This window comes from Amblyomma mixtum, chromosome 10 (genome assembly GCF_055824585.1).
Source record: "Amblyomma mixtum isolate Tamu chromosome 10, ASM5582458v1, whole genome shotgun sequence".
NCBI lineage: Eukaryota > Metazoa > Arthropoda > Arachnida > Ixodida > Ixodidae > Amblyomma > Amblyomma mixtum.
The window spans coordinates 38,296,751-38,305,023 of NC_143021.1; the positions used below are offsets into that span (position 1 = coordinate 38,296,751).

Genomic DNA, 8,273 nt, shown 5'->3' on the forward strand with positions numbered 1-8,273 from the left:
TGATGCGGCGCGGGCCGTAGTCGTTGCGGCGGTCGACGAAGGAGTAGCAATTGAAGGAGTTTACGATGGGGGGCTAGTTGGTAATCCATGAACTAAGAACGAAAACCACGCAAAGGACGATACACAGGGAAGAAGTAGACAGGACGAGCGCGGACTTGCAACTGTTTATTTAAACCCATCTTCCTTCCATCACCAACCCTACGCATGCGCAACAAGCAATCTCTGTATAATCGAGTTCAGGAACTTCAGTTCCTTCTTGTGCAGATGGACCGAAGCCTCGCTTACACACTTTTCGGGCCCATCAATCTGCCAGGCTTCGATGACCTCACGTGTTTTCTGGTCTTTGGCCCTTCCGATTATCTTTGTACGCTCAAAGAGTGGCGTGCATTTATTGTCACAAGAAAGACAGTATTTTGGCAAATGCATGCCGCTGTGAGAGCCCAACGAATTTTTATGTTCTTGTAGGCGCTTATTAATGCAGCGTCCCGTTTGTCCCACGTAAACTGAGCCGCAACTAAGCGGGATTTCATACACTACTCCCATTCTACAGGACACAAACTTGATTTTGTGGTTTACACCACAGCCTGCTTTTGTTCTCGATTCATTGTTAGTTAGCGCGCACAAACGGGACCGCTTACAAGGCGCCGAAAAGAAGATTTCCACACCTAATTTCCTTGCCACCCTCTTCAGGCCATGCGAGGTCTTGTGTACATAGGGCAGTACTTCAAATTTCCGCCTCTCACGAATGCCAGATTCTCCAGCACTGGAAGTTGGGATGAGGGTTTTCAACAGAGACCCGGCAGCGGCCTGCAGAAGCGACGAGGGAAACCCAGCAGAATTTAGGCGTGCGACTTGAGCGGAAAAGCTGAGTGAAACCTTGTGAAAACAGGTTCCTCACAACGAACTGCTCATGGCGGTCAGCAACTGTATAGAGCGTTTGGGGGTTGTGGGGTTCCAAAATGCGTGTGGCATTTCGATAGAAGGTTTCATGGAACTGTTGAATGTGTACCTCTCCTCAACGCTAGTGAGTTTTCAGGATAAATTCTATGTGCAAAAACGAGGCATTTGTATAGGGTCGAGTGTGGCACCTGTTCTCACTGAAATATATTTAGCGGAAGTTGACTGTTCACTCTCACGGGCGCTAACTGACGACCGCATCACGCGAGTTTTCCGATACGTAGACAACTTTTTAATACTCTTAAAAATGAATCCCAATGACAACCCACACGAGCTCACTAATGAAGTTTTAACGTCTTTTAAATCCGAGGCTTCCAGTTTGAATTTTACCGTAGAATTGCCTGAGAACTCTTGCTTACAGTTCTTGGACTTGAGATTGTTTTTCAGTGAACCGGACCACTTGTGCTGGATGTACAGAGGGCAAAACGCATGTCTAGAACACGCTCTGAGCGTGTTTCGGGCATAACACGCGATAACTTGCGATAAGATTTGGTAAAAAATGGTCTGGATGTAAACATGTGCTGTTACACTAATAGAATTTCATCGTCATTTTTTGCCTTCTTGGTCGCAGCGGCTTTGGGAGTTCCGGAACACAGAGTTTGGCTGTTCTAGGCATGTGTTTTGCCCTCTGTACATGCCTATAGAACAAAAAAGACCCTGTTACCCTTTGACTCCTGTCACTCTAAGCTTATTAAGAGAGGAATTGCTTCATCCTGCTTGAGGTCATCATTAATGAAATACTGTTTTCACAAAGTTTCACACAGCTTTTCCGCTCAAGTCGCACGCCTAAGTTCTGCTGGGTTTCCCTCGTCGCTTCTGCAGGCCGCTGCCGGGTCTCTGTTGAAAACCCTTATCCCAACTTCCAGTGCTGGAGAATCTGGCATTCGTGAGAGGCGGAAATTTGAAGTACTGCCCTATGTACATAAGACCTCGCATGGCCTGAAGAGGGTGGCAAGGAAATTAGGTGTGGAAATCTTCTTTTCGGCGCCTTGTAAGCTGTCCCGTTTGTGCGCGCTAACTAACAATGAATCGAGAACAAAAGCAGGCTGTGGTGTAAACCACAAAATCAAGTTTGTGTCCTGTAGAATGCGAGTAGTGTATGAAATCCCGCTTAGTTGCGGCTCAGTTTACGTGGGACAAACGGGACGCTGCATTAATAAGCGCCTACAAGAACATAAAAATTCGTTGGGCTCTCACAGCGGCATGAATTTGCCAAAATACTGTCTTTCTTGTGACAATAAATGCACGCCACTCTTTGAGCGTACAAAGATAATCGGAAGGGCCAAAGACCAGAAAACACGTGAGGTCAACGAAGCCTGGCAGATTGATAGATATGGGCCCGAAAAGTGTGTAAGCGAGGCTTCGGTCCATCTGTACAAGAAGGAACTGAAGTTCCTGAACTCGATAAGATAGAGTTTGCTTCAGAAGGGTAGCGGATCGGGCTAGTTGGTGCAGATTTGACATTTTTCAAGCGCTAAGACAACAAGGACGAAGAGGGAACAGACAAGAACGAGCGCTACTTCCAACTGTTTATTTCGTAAAACCGCAAGTGCTTAAAACAGTTCTCGAACGCTTTTATGACACGGCAGTAAATTGCACGTGCGCGATTACACAGTATAGCTACCGAGACTAACAGAACTATGAAGATATAAGTGCACGATTACGTTGATACCCTGAGGAAGGCAAGTTCTTTTTTAGACAATGAAATAGACGGTGAGCTTACACAAGTGCTACCCAGTGATGCTATGTTCTGTGCTTCTATAATCTCTCGGGTTAGTTGATCGCGACTACGTCCGATGATGTGGCACTGATTTAACAATGGGGTACAATTACGGCACTTACTGCAGTGAATGGCTAGGTTGCTTCCGTAGGAATTTTTAACATTGTTGTTGTGCTGGCGTAGCCGGTCATTGAGACAACAGCCCGTTTGCCCAACATACTTTTTGCCACAAGATAGAGGGATGCAGTACACAACACAGTCTACACAGTCCACGTACGCTGTTTGGTGTTTGATGCCATCAAACGTACGCTGTTTGGTGTTTGATGCCATCAAACACCAAACAGCGTACGTGGACTGTGTAGACTGTGTTGTGTACTGCATCCCTCTATCTTGTGGCAAAAAGTATGTTGGGCAAACGGGCTGTTGTCTCAATGACCGGCTACGCCAGCACAACAACAATGTTAAAGATTCCTACGGAAGCAACCTAGCCATTCACTGCAGTAAGTGCCGTAATTGTACCCCATTGTTAAATCAGTGCCACATCATCGGACGTAGTCGCGATCAACTAACCCGAGAGATTATAGAAGCACAGAACATAGCATCACTGGGTAGCACTTGTGTAAGCTCACCGTCTATTTCATTGTCTAAAAAAGAACTTGCCTTCCTCAGGGTATCAACGTAATCGTGCACTTATATCTTCATAGTTCTGTTAGTCTCGGTAGCTATACTGTGTAATCGCGCACGTGCAATTTACTGCCGTGTCATAAAAGCGTTCGAGAACTGTTTTAAGCACTTGCGGTTTTGCGAAATAAACAGTTGGAAGTAGCGCTCGTCCTTGTCTGTTCCCTCTTCGTCCTTGTTGTCTTAGCGCTTGAAAAATGTCAGAGATTGCTTGTTGCGCATGCGTAGGGTTGGTGATGGAAGGAAGATGTGTTTCAATAAACAGTTGCAAGTCCGCGCTCGTCCTGTCTACCTCTTCCCTGTGTATCGTCCTTTGCGTGGTTTTCGTTCTTAGTTCAAGGAGTAGGGGCGATGTGGCGTGGACCAACGGCTGCGGCAGTGACGGGAGATGTGTCCGACGCGAGAGCAGGTAAAACAGATCGGCCTATCATCAGAGGTACGCCATTCGGCAGGGTTGCGATATCGGCACCGAGGCGAGAAGCTGCGACTGTAAGTGGCAGCCGCGATCATTGGAGGGTCCGGGCTGGCATGAACGTTGTCCACGACGCGAGGAGAAGGGACGGCCATGTTCGCAACCTCCTGGCGAACGACGGCTTGGATGAGGGCCAAGGTGTTGTCCGCAGCTGCATGGAAGAAACAGCGGGCGTCATCGCCTCCAGTTCGCGGCGCACGATGCGGGTCAAGTTAGCCGGGTCTGAAGGCTGCCGCAATGTTGGCAGATTTTCACAGGAGGAGCTGGCAGCAGTGTTCGGCAGCCGGTCAAAACGGTGAGAAATGCGCCGGTGTTTGGCTTGCTCGAAAGGCCGGCACCCCTCAAGAACAGAAGGGACCGTGGAACAGTCTTTGCAGAGAAGGAGATTAAAGGCATCGTCGGCACTGCCTTTCAGTATGTGGCCGACTCTATCTGCCTGGGACATGTCTTTATCAACTTTGCGGCACAAGGCGAGGACGTCCTGTGTGTAGGCTATGTATGGCTCGGAAGAAGTTTGGGCGCGCGACGCGAGAGCCTTCTTGGCGGCGAGTTGGCGGCCGATGGGTTTTCCGAAAAGGTCGCGGAGCTTCTGCTTACAGATGTCCCATCTTCGTGGGTTTCGAACCACACTCTCGCTGCCGGTCAGGTAAAATATCAGATTAGCGAGCATCAGCGTTACATCCCACCTGTTGTGCATGCTGACGCGTTCGTAAAGGGCCAGCCAGTCGTCCACATCAACGTAGTCTGTACCGCAGAACGTGCCCGGTTCGCGGTGGTGGGCCACGACGACGGCTGGCGTTGTTGACGGAGAGGGAGATGGCGCGGACTCGGTAGACATGGTGGCGAGACGGCGGCCACGGCGGCCACGGCGGAAAACCAGCTTGGGGTCGGGGATCGAATTTAGCAACCTCCACCAAATGTTACGTGGCGACTAGAAACAGCAGAGGTAACCTGCTACGCAGGGGACCCACGGCTTGGAGTAGTTGTTGTTGTTGTCCTCTAAATGGAGTAGTCTCACAGCACACAAGCGCGCGCCTCAGCGTCGTCTTCGTAACAAACCACTTCGTCGTCCTTCCAGCGTCCGTAGCAATATTAATGATATGGGACATTGCACACTGGGTGTAGTATTCAATTCCTATGCTGATGACACAACTATATTTATATCATGGATCACGGAAATGGGCATTGAAGAACGGGCAAATACCGCGTTAAATGATTTAAATGTTTGGGTAAGTGCAACTTGCTTGAAAATCAACACACGCAAAACAAAAGCAGTATGTTTCTCACCGAAAGGGAAGAAACTATCAGAAAATATAAACATAAGGCTGGGAACAGATCAAATTGAACTTGCACACTCGGTGAAAGTTGTCGGAGCTGTTTTTTTGCGGCACCTAACTTGTAATGACAACATAGATTACCTACAATCTAAAGTATCATCAGCTGTTGGCGCCAATGCAAAAACAAGATATATTTTGCCTTTAAGAATCAAACTGCTTTTATACAATACTCTTGTCTTACCTCTTACAATATTGTTCCTTAGTTTGGTGTACTACAGGAGTGACTAATTTATCTAAATTACATTTCTTGCAAAAAAGAGCCGTACGGTATATCGCTGGCGCTAACTATTTTCATCCCACCCAAGAGCTTTTTTTCATTTTGATGTGAATGAAATGAAGTGAAATTTTTATTCGGCCATATTTACAATATGCCCCCGGGGAGAGGCAAAAGGAGGCAGACAAAGCATGCCTCCTGACGAGGCCAACACCCCGGCTAACACATCAGGACAGAGGTGACAAAACGGCAAATCACATATGCAAAAAAACCCAACTTAAAAAACAACTTTACAAGAAAGGAACAGCATACTTTAAGGTAACATGCCTAATCTCGAAGAAAAAAAAAGAAGACACTCCTGATATCTTAAAAATCAAACATGACACCGTTACGCCCGCACTACTAACCAGAAAAGTACAACACAACTAATACTAGCAAATTGAAAGTCTTTTGCAAAACTGACAACAGACAATGGAGTACAAATATGCAAGAAAGAGAGAAATCCACAACACTGATAAAAACAACAAAAAAACAGGAAAAAACAGTGCCAACCAACTCAAATAAACACAAAATTACAAAATAGGAAAAAGCAGCTTCAATTTGTTTTTAAAAGCAATAGAACTCGTAGCTTCCTGAGCTATTTCCACTAAAGATGGGTGCGTATTACATAAAGCTGCAATTTGATTATTTACGCTTTGCGTTCCATAATTTGTTCTGGATCTTATGGTAGATAGAGAAACCGTGCGCAGTTAGTATTTAATGTTTCTAGAAAGATACATATTTCGGAAAGAAGTGAAATCCTCTTTAATTTTATGAAAATGTGAATCGCTAAACTAAAGTTGTAGGAGTTAAGGAAACTGCGTGCATGAAAAGTTTTAAAGAGATTTGTTTCATTAGTTGTATTTGGACATAAGGCACGTAAGGCTCTTTTCTGGAGAGAAAATAATTTATGTGAATCAGTTTTATTGCAGGTACCCATACTAGATTGCACGGGAACAGTGACATCGGCATACCTCCAATGTTTCGCTTCTTTACCGTGCAGGCCGTGCTGGCGCTCGCCATATCAACTTCGCCGGCTGCAGGCACTGACTCGACGTTTTTCCCTGGTACGGTGGTTGCAAGATATGGGCTTCGTTTCACCGACAACTTCAGCTTTCCACCCGGCCAGGCTTTCCTGCTCATCGAATCCCTCGTCCACACCCGTCCAGCGTCATCGACGATGGCATCACCACCCACACCGGATTTAAAGCGACAACACGCTGGCTTTCCCTTCAGTGGGCACGGGAACAGTGACATCGGCATACCTCCAATGCTTCGCTTCTTTACCGTGCAGGTTTGTACGCACTATTCTTTGCACGCTAGAAAATGCGACGATCGCTGTTTACTTCTGTTCCCGTGCCCGCGGGTGTGCTTTGATGTTGCTTGTGAATGCTTTTCAATGATTTCTCTGCTTTTGCGCTCTGGCGACATTGAATCTAACCCGGGTCCTATGACTCGCTCCCTTGACATAGACAACCTGCCAGACAATCCGTCTGAACAAATGAAAGTTTTGTTTAAGCTGCTTAAGGATGTACATTCTCATACGTTGCAAAGCTCTAAAGATCAGGCCGAATTAGCAGCTGATATTAAAGACATTAGGAGTAGTCAGAAAAACATTGAATCAAAGTTAGCTGGCATGCACAAGAGGCTTGATGAACTCGAGTAAAAGGGAAAGAAAATCGACGACATGGATCAGGAGCTCTCATCTTCAAAGAAATCTGTAGAAGACCAACGTACTCGAAATGATTTGCTGCAGTCTCGCCTTGATGAAGCCGAAGATAGATCGCGACGTGAAAATCTAATATTTAGGGGTATACCCGATGAGCAAGAGGCTTGGGCAGACACTGAATCTAAACTCCTGGAAGCCTTGACTAATATTGTCGAAGTATGCCCCTCGAGTTCAATTCAACGTGCACATCGCCTGGGCGTTTTTTCAGATGAGAAGTGTCGACCAATCATAGCTATATTTTCTGACACTAAAATGAAAGACAAGATATTAACCCTTCGTAACCAATTTAAAACGGATAACATCACAATCAGTGAAGATTTCTCACCGGCTACGCGCCAGGCTCGGAAAAAACTTTTTGAATTCGGAAATATTCACGCTGGCCCTCGCTCTTTTAAGATACGCTATAACAAACTGCATATCAATAAAAAATGCTTCATGTATAACCCTACCAAGGACACTGTTGAAGAAATCGTGGCACGTGGCGAGTCGTCTAGATTGGATTCTGTGGCTGGATCTTCCGCTTCACCGTAGGGAATCGCGAGGGGTAGTGGACAGTTGTCATCGTCGATATCTGTTCTTTATACTAACGTCAGGAGCCTACTCAACAAGCATACTTCTTTATCTTCTGCCATAGACACATGTTCAGCTGACATTATAGCGCTAACCGAAACCTGGCTCCCAACGCATGTATCGGATTCCGAAATCTTCCAAAACGCTCATCTCTACTCGGTATATCGTTGCGATAGAATAGCCAAACGTGGCGGCGGTGCTTTACTTGCTATTTCTAAAGACACTCCATCTTCATGTATCCAAGTCTTCAGCGAATTAGAACTAATATTTGCGTCAATAGTGATAGGTCATCTTAAACTGGTTATTGGCGTCTGTTACCGTTCTCCTTCTTATTCGTCTACATTCACTAACGAACTTCATGATGCTATCAATCTTGTTCGCGCACGATTTCCTTCATCACCACTTTTTCTACTTGGAGACTTTAATTTTCCAACTATTTCATGGACTGCTCAGCCGCCTTCTTCATCTTCCCCTTCGTATCAAGCTAAAGCATTCTTAGAACTATGCACCATGTTTTCGCTAACTCAGTTAGTAACAAAAGCCACAAGGACAGT

General features: G+C 46.1%; 1 pseudogene; it reads left to right on the forward strand.

Annotated features, from left to right (window-relative positions):
- The first annotated feature begins 6,555 nt into the window (after window positions 1-6,555).
- LOC149325614 (uncharacterized) lies at window positions 6,556-7,680 on the forward strand (annotated as a pseudogene).
- Window positions 7,681-8,273: the final 593 nt, after the last annotated feature.